We start from the raw sequence: 19,080 nt of genomic DNA, 5'->3' as shown, positions 1-19,080 counted from the left end.
TGGTACGTTACAAACTACGACACAATTTAGTGGCTAAAATAAGTGATCTGTTTCTCAGATTTGATACTGGACTCAAACAGTTCTTCTGATTCACATGGAGAAGACAGAGGTCACTCATGTGACTGCATTCAGCTGGAAGCTTGACTGAGACTGGAGCTCCAGGAGCACCTGTCATTCTCCAGGGCCCTGCTTCAAGTGGGGACCAAACCCCCAACATAGTAAATCAAAGCCTTTTTTTTTTTAACAGCATGGCATTAGAATTTGTTTAGCTTATAATTATCACAGGAGCATTTATTTCACGTTCTATGGGCCAAAGCAGCTCTATTAGTTTTCTATTACTAGGTGACACATGAGTACAAAATTAGTTGCTTAAAACAACGCCTATTTATTATCTCAAAGTTCTGCAGGTCAGAAGTCCAGACAAGCTCTGCTGAGTTTCTTGGTTTGTTTCATTTAAGGCTTCAAAAGGCTGAAGTCAAGATATGGCTCAGCCTCAGCTAGTGTTTATCTGGAGGCTTGAAGGAAGAATCCAAGTTTATTTGGGTTGTTGGCAGAATTTAGTTCCCTCTTTTCTTGTTGGCTGCCAGCTAGGGGCCACTCATTGCTTCTATCGGTCACCCATACATATTCTGTCTCATTTTATTCCTTCCATTTTCAAACCAGAAATAGCATATAAAGTCCTTCTCATGCTTCAAGTCTTTCTGCATTCTTTGGCTGCCAGCCAAAGAAAACTCTCTGCAGTTAAAGACTCTTGTGAGTAGATCAGGCCCACCCAGATAATTTCTTCTCTTTTCTTATTGTTACTTCTAAATAATTTAAAAATAAATTTCAGACCGGGCACAGTGGCTCATGCCTGTAATGAAAGGCTGAGTTGGGTGGATCACTTGAGGGCAGGAGTTTGAAACCAGCCTGGCCAACTTGGTGAAAACCATTCTCTACTGAAAATACAAAAATTAGTGGGCATAGTGGCACACACCTGTAGTCCCAGCTACTTGGGAGGCTAAGGCAGGAGAATCACTTGAACCCAGGATGCAGAAGTTGCAGTGAGCCGAGATTGCATCACTGCAATCCAGCCTGGGTGACAGAGCAAGACTCTGTCTCAAAAAAAAAAAAAAAAAAAAAAACAGTAACTGACAAATAAAAATAGCATATATTAAGGGGGTATAATGTGATGTTTATATATATATATATAGGAATGATTAAACCAATCTAATTACCATATCAATCACCTCACATACTTATCATTTTTTGTAGTGGGAACGTTTAAAATTTACTCTCTTAGAAAATAATAAAAAGTATTCATATTGGAAAAAAAGAAGTCAAATTATCCCTGTGTGCTGATGATATGATGTTATACCTAAAAAACCTTAAAAACTCCACCAAAATTCTCTTGGATTTTATAAATTAATTCAGTAAAGTTTCAGGATACAAAATTAATGTACAAAAATTAGTGGAATTTCTAAAACCAATAATGATCTAGGCAAGGACCAAATTAAGAAGGCAATCCCATTTGTAATAGCTACCAATAAAAACCTAGTAATACGTTTAACCGAGTAGGTGAAAGACCTCAATAACAACTACAAAACAATGATAAAATAAATTGTAGATGAAACAAATAAATGAAAAAACATCATATGCTCATGGATTAGAGGAATCAATACCATTAAAATGACTGTAACACCCAAAGCAATCTATGGATTCAATGCTATCCCTATCAAATTAGCAACATCATTTTTTTACAGAATTAGGAAAAATAATTCTAAAATTCGTGTGGAACCAAAAAAGAGCCCAAATAGCCAGAGCAACTAAGCAAAAACAACAAAGCTGGAGGCATCACATTATCTGACTTCTACTACAAGCCTCTAGTAACCAAAACAGCATGGTCCTGGTATAAAAATAGACATATAAATCAGTGGAACAATATAGACAATTCAGGAATAAAGCCACATACGTACAACAAACTGATCTTCCACAAAGTCAATGAAAATATACACTGGGGAAAGGACACCCTATTTACTAAACGGTGCAAGAAAAAATTGGATTGTTATATGCAGAACAATGAAACTGGACCCATTCCTCTCACCGTGTACATAAATTAACTCAAAATAGATTAAAGACCTAAATGTAAGACCTGAAACCATAAAATCCTAGATGAAAACCTAGTAAAAACTCTTCTGGACAATTGGCCTATGCAAAGAGTTTATGACCAACTCCTCAAAAGCAAACACAACAAAACCAATGTAGACAAATGGGACTTGATTAAATTAAAAAGCTGTAAAGCAAGAGAAACAATCAACAGAATAAACAGACAACCTTCAGAATAGGAAAAAATATTTGCAAACTATGCATCCAACAAAGGGCTAACACCCAGAATCTATAAAGAACTCAAACAGCTCAACAAGAAAAAAACAAGTTACCTCATTAAAAAGTGGGCAAAGGACATGAGCAGATATTTTTCAAAAGAAGACATACAAGTGGTCAACAAACATGAAAAAATGCTCAGCGTGACTAATCATCAGAGAAATGCAAACTAAAACCTCAATGAGAAATCATCCTACACCAGTCAGAATGACTATTATTAAAAAGTCAAAAACTCCTGTAATCCCAGCACTTTGGGAGGCCGAGGCAGGTGGATCAGGAGGTCAGGAGATCGAGACCAACCTGGCGAACACTGTGAAGCCCCATCTCTACTAAAACAGAAAAATTAGCCAGGCATGGTGGTGGGCACCTGTAGTCCCAGCTACTTGTGAGGCTGAGGCAGGAGAATGGCATGAACCCAGGGGGAGGAGCTTGCAGTGAGCTGTGATTGCACCACTGCACTCCAGCCTGGGCAACATAGCAAGACTGCATCTCAAAAAAAAAAAAAAAAGTCAGAAATCAATAGAGGTTGTCAAGGATGCAGAGAAAAGGGAACACATACACTGTTGGTGGAAATGTAAATTAGTACAATCTCAGTGGAAAATAGTATGAAGGTTTCTCAAAGAACTAAATATAGAACTACTGTTCAATCCAGTAATCTCACTTCTGGGTGTATACCCAAAGGGAAAGACATCATTATATTAGAAAGATACCTGCACTCATATGTTTATCACAGCACTATTCATAATAACAAAGATATGGAACCAACGTAAGTGTCCATCAATAGAGAACTGGATAAAGAAAATGTGGTGCATATATACCATGGAATACTACTTTGCCATAGAAAGAATGAAATCATGTGTTTTGCAGCAACAAGAATAGAACTGAAGGCCATTGTTTTAACTGAAATAACTCAGAAACAAAGTCAAATACCACACATTCTCACTTATGAGTGGGAGCCAAACAATGGACACATATGAACATACAGAGTGGAATAACAGATATAGGAGACTACAATAGGTGGGAGGGTGGCAGGCAGATGAGGACTGAAAAATAATCTGTTGGGTACAATATTCACTATTTGGGTGATGGGTACACCAAAAGCCCAGATTTGACCATGATGCAATAAATGCATGTAAAAAATCTGCACTTATAACCCTGAGTATATTTTTAAAAAGCATTAAAATATAAAATTTATCCTCAGCAATTTAAATATATACATTATGTTATTATTAATTATAGTCACCATATTGTGTGGTAGTTCGCAAAAATTTATTCCTCCTAACTGAAACTTTGTATTTTTTGACCAAAACCTCCCCCATCCCCCTCTTTCCCTACCCTGAGTTCTTGGTAATCATCATTCTACTCTCTCCTTTCACAAGTTTGACTTTTTTAGATTCCATATATAAGTGAGATTATGCAGTATTAGTCTTCCTGCATCTGGCTTATTTTACTTAGCATAATGTCCTTGAGATTCATCTATATTGCCGCAAATTACAGGATTTATTTCTTTTTAAGGCTGAATAGTATTCTGTTGTATACATATACCACATTTTTGTTATCCATTCATCTGTTGATGGCCACTTATGTTGATTTCATATCTTGACTATTGTGAATATTGCTGCAATAAACATGGGAGTTCAGGTATCTCTTTGGCATGTGAAAGGCACATCTCACATGGCAGCAGACAAGAGAAGAGGGCTTGTGCAGGGAAACTCCCCCTTATTTAATCATCAGATCTCATGAGACTTACTCACTATCATGAGAACAGCACAAGAAAGACCTTCCCCCAATATTCAGTTACCTCCCACCAGGTCCCTCCCACAACACGTGAGAATTCAAGATGAGATTTGGGTAGGGACAGAGCCAAACCGTATCATTCTGCCTCCAGCCCCTCCCAAACCTCATGTCCTCACATTTCAAAACCAATCATGCCCTCCTAACACTCCCCCAGAGTCTTAACTCATTTCAGCATTAACTCAAAAGTCCATAGTCCAAAGTCTCATCTGAGACAAGGCAAGTCCCTTCCACCTGTGAGCCTGTAAAATCAAAAGCAAATTAGTTATTTCCTAGATATAATGGGGGTACAGGTATTGGATAAATACAGTCATTCCAAATGGGAGACACTGGCCAAAACAAAGAGGCTACAGGTCCCATGCAAGTCCAAAATTCAGTGGGGCAGTAAGATCTTAAAGCTCCAAAATGTTCTCATTTGACTCCGTGTCTCACACCCAGGTCACGCTGATGCAAGAGGTGGGTTCCCACGGTCTTGAGCAGCTCTGTCTCTGTGGATTTGTAGGGTATAGCTCCCCTTCTGGCTGCTTTCATGGGCTAGCATTGAGTGTCTGTGGCTTTTCCAGGTACATGGTTAAAGTTGTCAGTGGATCTACCATTCTGGAGTCTGGAAGACGGTGGCCCTCTCCTCACAGCTACACTAGCTGGTGCCCCAATAGGGACTCTGTGTGGGGGCTTCGATCCCACATTTCCCTTCCGCACTGCCCTAGTAGAGGTTCTCCATGAGGGACCCACCCCTGCAGCAAACTTTTGCCTGGGCAAAAGGTGTTTCTATACTTCTTCTGAAATCTAGGTGGAGGTTCTCAAATCTCAAGTCTTGACTTCTGTGCACCTGCAGGCTCCACACCATATGGAAGTTGCCAAGGCTTGGAGCTTCTGCCTTCTGAAGCAACAGCTCGAGCTGTACCTTGGCCCCTTTTAGTCATGGCTGGAGTGGCTAGCCACAGGTCACCAAGTCCCTGGACTGCACACAGCACGGGGACCCTGGGCCTGGCCCACAAAACCATTTTCTCTGGGCCTCCAGGCCTGTGATGGGAGGGGCTGCCATGAAGATCTTTGACATGCCCTGGAGACATTTTCCCCATTGTCTTGGGGATTAACATTCGGCTCTTCATTATTCATGCAAATTTCTGCAGCCAGTTTCAATTTCTCATCAGAAAATGGGATTTTCTTTTCTATCACATTGTCAGGCTGCAATTTTTCTGAACTTTATGCTCTGCTTCCCTGATAAATCTGAGTGCCTTTAACACACCCAAGTCACATCTTGAATGCTTTGTTGCTTAGAAATTTCTTCCACCAGATACCCTAAATCATCTCTCTAAGGTTCAAAGTTCCGCACATCTCTAGGGCAGGGGCAAAATGGCACCAGCCTCTTTGCTAAAACATAACAAGAGTTACCTTTGCTCCAGTTCCCAACAAGTTCCTTATCTCCATCTGAGACCACCTCAGCCTGGACTTTATTGTCAATATCGCTATCAGACTTTTAGTCAAAGCCATTCAGTAAGTCTCTGGGAAGTTCCAAAGTTTACCACATTTTCCTATCTTCTTCTGAGCTTTCCAAACTGTTCCAACCTCTGCCTGTTACCCAGTTCCAAAGTCGCTTCCACATTTTGGGGTATCTTTTCAGCAGTGCCCCACTCCTGGTACCAAGTTACTATTAATCTGTTTTCATGCTGCTGATAAAGACATACCTGAGACTGGGAAGAAAAAAAGGTTTAATGAATCTACAGTTCCATGTGACTGGGCACACCTCACAATCATGGTGGAAGGTGAAAGGCACGTCTTACATGCCAGCCAACAAGAGAAGAGAGCTTGTTCAAGGAAACTCCCCCTTATATAAACATCAGATCTCATGAGACTTATTTACTGTCATGAGAACAGCACAGGAAAGACCTGCCCCCATGATTCAGTTACCTCCCACTGGGTTCCTCCCACAACAAGTGGGAATTCAATATGAGATTTGGGTGGGGACACAACCAAACCATATTAGAGCCCATTTTTGTTCTCAGGACTAGCTTATGATCTAGTTGGGAAGAAAAAAAGTGCACATAATATGGTCCATAAGCAATGCCAGTTGGTAGTATTATTTAGTGAGAGAAATGGTAGAGAAAATATTTAAATATTCAGAAGTGGAAATGAGTGTAGTATTTTAAATCTTTAGTGGAGGAAGTGCAATTGATTTGGGTCTCAAAGGGTGAATAGAATTTGGATACATGCAATGGAGAGTGAAGGTAACCTTAGAAGAGAAATAAGAACTGCACCAAAGCAATAAGAAATAAATCAGTAAGTGTTTAGGAAATTAAAAGAAAAAAGTTCACTTGAGTAGAGGGATGCCTGAATATAGTTGGAAATGTAGGTGGGCATCAAATTGTGGAGGATCTAGAATTCTAGCCTTAAATTTTTATCTTACAGCTAATAGGAAATTAACAGATGGTTACCCGTATCCCTTAGACCATTTTAGTATGCTCAGTCAACTTCCAACTGCCAGTATGTGTACTCTATGCCTGAGGACTTTTATGGAACCTTGAAAATCTGCTCTGCCTATGCATGACAGTCAAAAGTCACTGTGGACTTAACTCTATCCTCCAGGAGGAAGTTCTCAACCAATGACTGATGGAAAAGTAGTATATCAGTAACTTCACTTAGTATATTAGTTTCCTAAGACTTTCTTAACAACGTGTGACAAATCTGGGGCCCTAAAACAACAGACATGTATTGTCTCTCATTTCTGGAGGATAAAAGTCTAAAATCAAAGTGTCAGCAGGGCCATGCAGGGCTCTGAGACTCCGGGTGGAATTCTTCCTTGCCTCTTTCTGGCTCCTGGTCATAGTTGCCAATCCTTGGTGTTCCTTGGCTTGTAGTTGCATAATGCCAATTTCTGCCTCCGTCTTCACATGGCGTTCTTCCTTTGTGTCTTCACATCGTCTTCTTGTAATGACACCACTCATACTAGATTAAAGGTGTATCCTACTCCAGTATGACCACATCTTATCTAATTATGCCTTCGATGATCCTATTTCCAAATCAGGCCACATGCTGAAGTACTGGGGTTAGGACTCATATTTTTTGGGGAGACACAATTCAACCCATAACATTTAGGGTAAGAAAGTTCTGCAGTATGAGTTTCCCAGAGTTTCTGCATAGGGTTAAGCTCCAGTTGCCCACTGTGGTAGGTGAATCTATAACACACTCCTGTGGCTGCCTTTTCTTCACCATATCACTTTCCTGCTCCCCACCTGGGGTTCCCTGCATCTCTTGGTCCTTATCTCAGGTCCGTTTCTGGGGGAAACCAAACAAAAATAATGAGTCACTAAAAATATTCGATGATGGGCTGACACATTCAAAACTTTCCTTTTCGACTTTAGTTGGCACTAAAACAACGTTTGGGGTTCGTGGGTAGCACATAGAGTGTACTGGAGTTGAATAGAGGCAAAGTGATGTGACTTTTTTTTTTTCAGTTCTACACTGGATATAAAAAAGACTGGAGGTTGGAACACAGGAGGATGTCTTGCTTTCTATAAATACTGGTTGTACCTGCTTCTCAAGTTCTGATTATAACCAGAAAGTTGCACACCCCCATCAAACACTCTTAACAAATAGTTTTAAGCCCTTAATTAATTGTATTACCTGAGATTTATACTGTTTATAAAAAAGGTCTTGGTAGAGGTGAGGTTCAACTTTGTTAATTTACAGATTATGCCTTTATGTGAATTAACTTCAGGGTTTCTTATACTCCTAGTTCACCTGAAGATTTCTAAACATGCAATTTCTGAAAAATTCTCCCTATTTCAATTTCTCCACCAATTTAGTTTAGCTCTTATTTAATATACTGCAAGAAGTTGTTATTTCAAAGAAAGAAAGCAGAAAACAAATGTTTATACCTTAAAAAACCAACAATAACAACAATAACCTTCATAATATCAAAGATGGTTGTGATGTGGAAGTCAAAGGGTGGGAAGGGTATGATTGCTAAGGGGGCAAAGTGAGGTTATTTTCAAAACTGAGTTTCTGTCTCCTGTACCTTCCAGAGATTTCTCCAGTAATAACCCTGAAAGCAATAATCATAAATCCCTTTTACTGACATTGATCTCAGTGCAATGGTCCTTTCTGATTCATTTAGCGACTGAATCACTGGGAACATGCTTACCCTATTTTCTTAGCCAGTTCTCTGGCCAGGAGTAGAATCCTTTGCCTGGAAGGTCATGTCTGTTTGGAGCACCACATCTGAGATCATGCCCCCCACATTTATCCTGCTGTGGCAGCATTAGCATTAGAGCTAAGATGAAGGGGCCCACAAGGTTCAGTTTCTGATTAGATGTGCTGTTTTTCTGCTTGGCTTATAGCACATGTGTTTATTATTTCATGATTGTATTCTGTGTTGTGTTCTAGCCATGGTTCATTTATATGTGTGTCCTTAACTCTTAGCATAGAAACTTACCTGTAGGAAATGCTTAATATATGCTTGTTAAACAAACGGATTGCTTAGAAATCTTCTAAGATGAGGTATATGATAGAAGATAAAACCTTGAGCTTAGAGTTGAATATACACATGGAAGATGAGATTGGCCACCCATGAAAGCAAGCCACATAATCAGATGCTAAGAATTCTAAGTATGCGTTAAGGAACTAGGAAAATACCCTCTAAAGAATTGTAGCTTTGTCTAGGTCCCTTTTACTGGTGATGTGTTTTTGAGCTAACTCTATTTACTCTGCACGGGCAAATAGTATTTTCTTAACAAGTGAGCTGGGGAGTAACAAAGTAAGAAAAAGGAAATGGGGTGAAGAGGTCTTGGCAAGTATATTTTGTCCTGTAGTGAGTGATGCTCTGCTTCAAATAGAACTCAATTACTCAATTCCCAGAGGAGATTGTCCTTACTTAGAAGAGCATCTGTTTTGCCCCGATATATGTAGTATAGCACTATAGTATGTATTACAGCACAGTTTTATGCTACATATATGTGCAAATACACGCATGCATTTACTCGCTATTAATATTGCATTACGCAGTTACACAGCTAACATCATATTGAGCATGTAATGGTTAATTCATCATGTCCCTGGCATGTTTTACTTATGGATGCTTTGTGGTGTTACTCAGGGAGGAACACTATGTTGCCCAAAGTAAGGAGCCAACATGGGCATCAGAGAGAGCTCTGTTGGAAGAGGCTATAGGATTAGAGAGACACCAGTCATCCCTGAGCTAACAAATAAAGTGGGCAACCAGCATTTTGTTGTGGGTGTTGGAGAGGCAAAGCATCTGTAAAGATTACTTTGAAAGAGAATGTTATGTAGTGGCAGATGCGTAAACTAAGGACTATTTCAAATAGTAAGCAAAGACCTTGAAACAATACAATAGCCACCACTGGTAAAGTGTCAGCTCTGTGCCAAATATTTCATGTACCTTATCAGTAAACTTCAACACAATGCTATCTGATAGTTGTGCCCATATTTTAGAGATGAGAAAATAGATGTGAAATGGGCTACAGGTCACAACTTTTAAGAGGCATAACAAAGATTCAAAACTAGGTTTGTGTGATTCCACAAATCTGAAATCTTTGCAGTACACTGCCACGCAATGCTTTAGCACAGAATAGAATGAGACAATAGGATATGTTGACAAGTATCAATATGATATGTTGAAGAGAGTCAGCAAGCTTATAAAATGGAAGAGGAACCTTTTAGCAGTGGTGAATCCCTGTGGGCCTGCAGAAACCTCACTTCTTGTCTCCTCAGAAGAATTCGAACAGGGGCATAAGGCAGAGTGAGAGACCAAGGCAAGTTGTAGAGGAGGAGTGAAAGTTTATTAAAATGTTTTAGAGCAGAAATGAAAGGAAGTAAAGTACACTTGGAAGAGGGCCAAGTGGGGCAACTTGGAGATTCAAGTTCGTGGTTCGACCTTTGACTTGGGTTTGTTTTACATTGGCATGCTTCCCGGGGGGTTGCATCCCTTCTCCCCTGATTCTTCCCTTGGGATGGGCTGTCATATACTTGGTGGCCTGCCAGCACTTGGGACGCTGCATGCACAGTGTGTTTACTGAGTTGTACACATGCTCACTTGAGGCATTTTCCCCTTACCAGTTGAGTGTTCATATACCAGTTAAACTTCACCATTCTGCCTGTTAGTGCACATGCTTGAGCCCACTTGCCCAACTCCTGAGGTCTTATTGGGAAGCTGCTGATCACCAGTTTCATGTATTTCTTTTTATTGGGAGACTGTCTTTCCCTGGATCTGGCTGTGTCCAATTATTATTTTAGAGAGACAGCTTAACAACTGCCAGACCATCACCTGATGGTTGTCTGACATTCCTGGTGGAGGGAAGGGGAACCCTCTCCTGCCCCCCACATATCTGATTAACTGCCTACTGTGACAAACCCAGACCAGGAAATTATCACAATAGAAGTTCCCAGTTGCTGTCAGGTCTCCAGTAAGGAGCAACCTGAATTGGTATTAGAATCCATTGAATATCCTTATATTATACTTGTGAATAAATAACTCTATTTTTGTCATTTAGGAATGCATGCATTTGAAGAATCTCTTTCCCATCTTATTACAGATATTGCTTTACACAGAGAATCTAAGATTTGGCTCTCCAGAGCAGTCAAAACCCTTTGATTAGTGATCCCTAATTTAGACTGCTGTCTTTATAAGGCTTGGTGGCTCTATAGACTGCAGTTGCCTCAAACAAACAAAGTTGCTATTCTCAAGAAACTTCCCTTCTATGAAAAATAGCCTTAAACTTAAAAGAATTGAGCAGACTCATCTTGTTTCTAGAAGAATGCCTGCATTTTGTCATACCATGAGATTAAAAGGCTGCAAGTTTATAATAGACATGTGGCTGGTCCTCTTGTAGCTCCTATAATGATGTGTCATTTGAGACTGATGTGACAAGATAGAGTCTGTAGAGAAAACTCAGTAAGATTTTAAAAGGGATTAGCACTTAACCAAATAAAAATAATACCTATGGTCCCATCGGGGAGACTGTAATTTATAAATGTTGTTAGGGGTGGTCACACTGTTTCTGGATATAAACTGCTTACTAGCTAAATCAAGAAGAAATGTCATACTCTTACTACCAGAGGAAGATACTACAAGTCTCCCTTCCCTGTCCTCAACCTGGCCTTGGCAGTTAGCAGCTCCTATGCTGTGACCCACAGATCAGTGTCTGTGAGCAGCAGGAAATAGAAAGTGTCAGTAATCAAGCTGGGGGGAGCTGTTCAAAGCCTGAATTTACCCCAGAGGATCTTCAGAAAGGGCAGAATGAAAGCCAAGGTATGCAAATGGAGCCAGGCAGGGGGAAAGATTAAATGTTGCTATTTGAATGCATAAACCACTTCATGTTTAATAAGTACTCAGATGTGGGAAAGAAAGTTTCAGAGAAAATAGTTATAAATGGTAGTCCATCTGAGCAGCTTGTACCCTGAGGCCAGAACTGGGCCTATGTATTTATACTAGCACAGGAACCCATGCTTTGGTTTCCAGTTCAGTATCCCAGAATTTTCAGGCATGGGTTGGTAACTTACACCATTTTGTCTGCTGAGTGTCTACCACCACCCCAATCAATATTATCATCTTGAATTATTTCTGAAAACCATTCTTCCCGCAATATTAATCCAGGTACTTTGGGTGGAATTACCCCATTTCTTGGTCCCTGTTCTAGGTGTGAACACATGACTCAGACCTGATCACTCAGTTGGCTCCACAACTGGTCAGTTCCCTAACTGATGAATCAGAGATGGACATGTGAACAAAGTTAGTCCAAAAAGACTCACCTGTGAGAATTTTTTTCCCAAGAACTATTGAGAAAGGGAAGCTCTCTTCCTATTAGGGCTGGTTTTTGAGCTGGCAGCAGGTAGGCACTTTGCTATCATAAGGAAGGAGCTATCATTCAGGAAAGCAGAATCCAGCAATGAAGAGAAGCGAGTCCTGCTGACATTGTTTGAGTTCCTAGATTGGGCCATACCTGAAGATCACATATCTCTGGAATTTTTACGTACAAGTCTAATGGATAATCTTTTGTTGCTTACTCAAGGCCACTTTGAGTTCGGGCCCTTTCTACTAGAAGAATACTGATTTGTATATTTCTCAAGTCTTTTCTAGAGTTTGTCCCTAAACCTCAGCCATCCTGTCTGGGATTCTGCTATCAGACCTCTTTGATTCTGAGAATTGCCTTAAACATTCTGCTCTGTAGCTTGAGACCAGTATTTCTCAACAGAGGGTAATTTTTTCTCCTAAGGGACATATGGAAATACCTGGAGACATTTTTGGTTATCATTAATGGGAGTAGGTAGATAAAGGCCAGGGATGCTGCTAAATATTCTATGATGCATAAGACAGTCACCTACAACAAATAATTATCCAGCCAAAATGTCAGTGGTGCTGCTGCTGAGAAACTATGCTTTAGATTTTATAATCGGCCTGCTTCCTAGGCCTAATACTGTCTACCATTCATTAATTCTTCATTCATTCAAAATCTTACATTAGGATCCTCTGGTCTAAGCGTTGTACTGATGTGTCTGATGATGCAGTAATGGTCAAGGCACAGTCCTTGCTGTCAGGAACTTAGAGATATATTTGACTCAACTAGTCTTATCCTCTTAATGCTTGCCTCAATTAGCCTCTCTGAACCTCACATCCACCCTGGGGTTCTGTGTTGTCTCAGGATGTTGGACATCCTGATCATGAACATGGTCCATTCTGTACCTCAAATTGGGTCATGACAAGTTACATTCATCATCCTAAGTAGCTACTTTTAGCACAGCAATGTGTCGTCATTTGTAATGGCAGTGGAGAATTTTGCATGGGTTAAAGGAACTTAAGCTTTTTCAGTCTTTCTTTTTTTTCCTCCTGGTGGGTGGGTGGGGGGCTTCATGGAAATCTTTCTCTGGAGAAACAGCAGACAATAATTACATCTTTTTGGCTCCATGATGTGGTGAATAACAGATGCTGGTTGAAAGGAGACCATTTATAAGAGTAGAGGAAGTGAATGCATATTTGGTGTTCTGTCTAGAGTATTTGTAGTACATAATTTTGAAAAACTGTTTGCTAATGTCTGGTGAGTAACCTTTCAAAGTGTCCCTTCAGCATTATTATGCTAGTACTGTATTTCAGATCTCAGGAATTTGATCTAAAGAATGGCATTTGTGTGTGAATAAGCAGCAGGGGAAGAATTACAGGAGTACATTTTTTTTTTTTTTCCTCAGTGAATCAAATGGACAAAACAGATTGCTGTGGAACGCTTTGTGATTGCTATTTTGAAAACCTGGTCATATATTTTTAGCCTGCAAAACCTCTGCTTTGACACATTTCCTCATGGGGACACACTGCAGCTGCTGAAAGAAGGGAAGTCCCAGCACTGCTTTCTCACCATGGAACAGCAGGAGAGGAAAGCCTTTTGAATTCTAGCCATGATAACCTTAAAGTTTACATGGCCACAGACTCCAGCTTTGCAAAGTGATTTTTTTTAAACATAAAACAAAGGGGACCCAAGAGTCAGGCTGGCTGCTAAAATGATACAGGCAGGGGAGGTTAAGATGATGAAGGAGTGAAGGCTGCAATTTAATAAATGTAAGTCAGAGCATTGCTCCTTCAGAGCAATATGTTTATAATTTGTAACTGGAGGTGGCCAAAGGCATAACCTCACTGGATTTCTTAATCTATCGTCGTTAAATAGCTGTACATTCAATGAAACCAGAGACATTGTTCAGTCTTCCATGATTTCTGCAGAGTTGGAGGGTGGTAGGGAAAGGGTCTTCACATGCCTTTTAGCCAGATCATCTGCCAGGCATAGAATTGGGATGTGCCTTATTTTTTTGATAATGTGTGAATTCCAAGTGCTCTCAGATTAAAAATCTATTTCTCTTTCTTTTCTTTTTATTTTGTGCTAGCGTACAAAGACTATTAACATGGAGTTTGATTTTTTTCTTTTTGAACTAGGAACACTAATGAAGATGTCTGAATTATGGAGGGCACAAATAATGACTAAAATATATTTCATACTTACTATGTACCAAACACTTTGTTGTGCATGCTACATCCATTATCTAATTTAATCTTTATGAAAGAGATGCAATTATTTTTATTTTAATTTGGAAAGAACTTTATTTCTGAGAAGGATTGTAACCTGCAGACTGGGAAACAGAGAGCCTCTGGCTGAGACCAAAAGCAAGCACTTCAAAGGAGGAAGAGTGGAACAGGAGTTTTATGCTAAATGGACTGGCTAAATGTTTATATTTAACAGGTTACAGGAAGATCCATATTTAACAGATTACAGGAAGATCTATGACTGTTCATGAAATGGGGCCTCACGCAGGCATAAGCCAACATGCATGTTGCATATGTCCCATATCCACTTTGGGGTGGAAACTTAACATTAAAATGTAGTAAAATTAGGTTTTGTATCTCAAAAGGTGAAACTTAGGACACAAAGTGTTTAGTGTGCAGCTTCCATAAACTGAGCAGAACTAGTTTGTAGTTGGTGGTCATTTATCAGGAAGGGATGCTTTGTGAAACGTGTCAGCTGCTATATAAAGACTGCAAAAATGAAGGAGAGGCTGGCTTTGGCCTCAGGTGGTTTGTTGAAGTCAGCGGAGTGAGTCTTCCATTCTTTGTTTTCCAGGGCTGGTTTCTGTTTAACTCTCAGGAAAAAAAAAAAAAAAAACCATTCTGGCAATGGTTAGTGAGGAAGGGAATTACTGAGGTGTGACCAACTCCCATCCTGTTACCGCCTAGACATGGACTTTTTAAACGTTTTCTGAGTCTCCTTGCCCAAGAGGAGTTCATTCAGCCAATGGGGGTGGGGGCAGTTAGGATTTTGTTTTTATTTCACATGCCTATGCTGAGGAACCCTGCCTTAGGCAATGGAGAGTCATTGGAGGATTTTAAATAGTGAAATGGTATTCACTCTCTTAAATAGCTATCTAGTGTTTTCTTTAAAATTTTTTTATTTTTCTAGATTTAGATTTTCAAGTGCAGATTTCTTACATGCATATATTGCATTCTTGTGAAGTCTGGGCTTTTAGAGAACCCATCACCCAAATAGAGAACATTGTACCCAATAGGTGATTTTTTCATCCCAAACCCTCCTCCCGCCCTCCTACTTTGTACAGTCTCCAGTGTCTATTATTCCACTTTGTATGTCGATGTATACTCATTGTTTAGCTTCCACTTATAAGTGAGAACATGTGGTACAGAACATTTTGTTTCTGAGTTATTTCAGTTAGGATAATGGCCTCTAGTTTTGCATCCATATTGCTGCAAAAGACATGATTTTATTCTTTTTTATGGCCAAGTATTATTCCATGGTGTATATACACCATATTTTCTTTATCCAATCATCTATTAACGGATACTTAGGTTAATTCTCTATCTCTGCTATTGTGAATAATTCTGTAATAAACATGTGAGTGTAGGTATCTTTTTGGTATAATGATTTCTTTCCCTTTGGGTATATACCCAGTATTGAGATTGCTGGATTGAATGGTAGTTCTGTATTTTGTTCTCTGAGAAATCTTCATACTATTTTCCACTAAGGTTGTACTACTTGACCTTCCCACCGACAGTGTATAAGTGTTCCTTTTTCTCTGCATTCTCTCCAACATCTGTTGATTGTTGACTTTTTAATAATTGCCATTCTGACAATAAAATGGTAGGTATCTCATTGAGGGTTGATTTGCATTTCTCTGATGATTAATACTGCTGAGCTTTTTAAAATTGTTGGTTGACTCCTTGTATGTCTTCTTTTGAGAAACTTCTGTTTATTTGCCCACTTTTGCCCACTTTTTAATGTGGTTATTTGTTTTTTTCTTGTTGAGATGTTTGAGTTCTTTTTAGACTCTCGGTATTAGCTCTTCATTGGAGGCATAGTTTGCACATATGTTTTTCCTCATTGTATAGGTTGTTTCCTCTGTTGTTGTTCCTCTGCGGTGCAGAAGCTTTTTAGTTTAAGTCCCATTTGTCTATTTTTGGTTTTGTTTTGTCTGCTTTTGAGGACTTGGTTATAAATTCATTGCCTAGGCCAGCGTCCAGAAGAGATTTTACTAGGCCAGAAGAGATTTTACTAGGTTTTCTTCCAGGATTTTTATAATTTCGGGTCTTACATTTAGGTCTTTAATCCACCTTGAGCTAATTATTGTACATGGTGAGAGGTATGGGTTCAGTTTCATTCTTGTGCATATACTGATCCAATTTTCCTAGCACCCTTAATTGAATAGGATGTCCTTTCACCAGTGTATATTTTTGTCGACTTTGTGGAAGATCAGTTTGTTGTAGTTATGTGGCTTTGTTTCTGGATTCTGTATTCTGTTCCGTTGATCTCTGTGTCTATTGTTATACCAGTATCATGCTGTTTTGGTTACTATAGGCTTATAATAGAGTTTGAAGTCAGGTAGTGTGATGCCTCCAGCTTTGTTGTTTTTGCTTAAAATTGCTTTGGCTATTTGGGCTCTTGTTTGGTTTCATATGAATTTAGGATTGCTTTTTCTAAATTTCTTAAAAATGACATTGGTAATTTGGTAGGTATTACATTGAATCCATAGATCGTTTTAGGCAGTATGGTTATTTTATTGATATAGATTCCTCCAATTCATGAGCATTGGATATTTTTCCATTTGTTTATCTCAAGAGATGCCATTATTATTTTCACCTTATTAGTACAAATGCAGTGTCTTTCGTCGAATTCACCAATGCCCCTCTCCTGCTCCTGGAATAGTGCCTACAACATAGGGGTGTTATCCGGCCAATCAGGTAGTAAAAAGAGCTCACTAAAATGCTAATTAGGCAAAAACAGGAGGTAAATAAATAGCCAATCATCTGTTGCCTGAGAGCACAGCAGGAGGGACAATGATCGGGATATAAACCCAGGCATTTGCGCCAGCAATGGCTACCCTCTTTGGGTCCCCTCACTTTGTATGGGAGCTCCGTTTTCACTCTCCTTCACTCTATTAAATCTTGCAACTGCAAAACAAAACAAAAATATAGGGGTGTTAAATAAAGATTTGTTGAATAATTTGTAAAACCAATAATGATGTAGGAAAAGATGAACTAAGTTTTCTCCCCACTTCTTGTGATGATAAAATACCTTGTTGTAGACATGTTTTAACTGAGAACAACTAATTAGATGAAATATTGAAAAAATAATCTGTTGGAAGTTAAAAAAAACAGATAAAGACCAAGTCAGTTCTCTCTAAGTGAAGTCATAAAGAGATAAAATTCTGAATTAAAGAGAAGAATAGGGACAGGAGCTCAAAATAGACGTTTTCTTTCCCCCTTAACACAGACACCTTTCAGAGCAGTAGCAGAGAGCCTGGGAAGCTAGTAACAGCTTTCAGAGATTTTATAGGGCTGAAGCACAAATATGGGAGCTCACTGCTCACCAAGATGAAGAGGTCCTGTAAACATCTCGCGGATATTGAGGTTCTGCAGACCCGAGTCAAATTCCCGTTCCGCTACTTTCTAGCTGGGCATGTTAGTCCATATTCATTTTGGTTGCTAACAAACATTAATATGAATATAATATTAATGTTATTTTATTATATTATTGCTATTAATAAATGTTAATAAAATAATAATGTTAATAAAATGTTATATTGTATTATAATAATATATTGAAATAAATATGTTATTTAAAATTATGTGTATTTGTTAATATCAATTACTATTATATAATTAATGCCACCATTAATATTAGTTATATAATAACTATTATTAATTAATATTAATAATATAATAACTAATATTAATTAATATTAATAATATAATAACTAATATTAATTAATATTAATATTAATATTTGTTAACAAAATAACACATTTAATATTAGTATTAACAAATATTATTTGGTTATTAACAATAAACTTACATTGAAGCATCAGCATACATTTTGAATTAACACAAAGTGATTACACACATGTATCCACCACCAAGATCAAGAAACAAAATTCCAGAAACCTTTTCACGCCCACTTTTCCCAAAGTAATCATTATTCTGACTTCTTATGTCATAAACACATTTGCTTGCTTTTTAGCTTTATGTAAACGTCTGGCCTTTTAAATCTACTTCATATCTGAGGGATTCACCTAAACTGTGGTATGTGGCCGCATTTTGTTCATTTTCTGTTGCTGTTTATAATACTACTTTATGGCCCAACATAAGGGTAAGTTTGGTAAATTTTTCACATGCACTTGAAAAGAATGGGTATCCTGCAAGTGTTGGGTGCAGAATTCTGTGTATGTCAGTTAGATAAAGTTTGTTGATCTTGTTGCTCATCGCCTCTCTATCTTTCTAATTTTGTGGTATTTTTCTGTCATTACTGATAATTGTATGCTAAAATCTCCCGTTATGAGTTGGAAGGAAACTTAGAAACCATGTAGTTTACTTTTTAAATTTTACAGATTATAAACTGAGAAGAAAGCAGATGGACTGAATGTTGATTAAATAAATAGCATGTGTCAGGCAATGACTGAGGTTCTTTACACTCATTGTATAATTAAATCCTCACAAGGATGCTGTGAGGTAGGTAAATTTCTCAAAATTTTACAGGTGAGAAAACTGAGACACAATGAAGTTAAGTGACTTGCTCAGATCTCTCTGGACGCTAAGCTGTACCATGTTATATACCCTAGGGTTCGCTACCTTGCCTATGTGTTGGATTGATTGGTAGTCATTCACAGGCATGTATTCAGGGTCCTTTTGTGCTGTGCAGTGTGTCAGGAGCTAGGGCATGAATAGAGAAAAGCCATGGCAAACTCACAGGTAAATCAACATGTGAATGAACAGTTACAAATTAAACCCAAGGGAAAGTTTCTCATGTTCTACCCATGAGTTTGTATTTTACCTGGAAGGCATTGGGGCAACCTTAAATCATTTTTACCAAGGGACAGAGACTGAGCATTAATTCCAGCAAAAGCTGCTGGCAGCACGAACTGCGGTCA

The sequence above is a fragment of the Pongo pygmaeus genome, chromosome 2 (assembly GCF_028885625.2).
Source record: "Pongo pygmaeus isolate AG05252 chromosome 2, NHGRI_mPonPyg2-v2.0_pri, whole genome shotgun sequence".
Taxonomy (NCBI): Eukaryota; Metazoa; Chordata; class Mammalia; order Primates; family Hominidae; genus Pongo; species Pongo pygmaeus.
Note: the sequence above shows the minus strand (reverse complement) of the source record.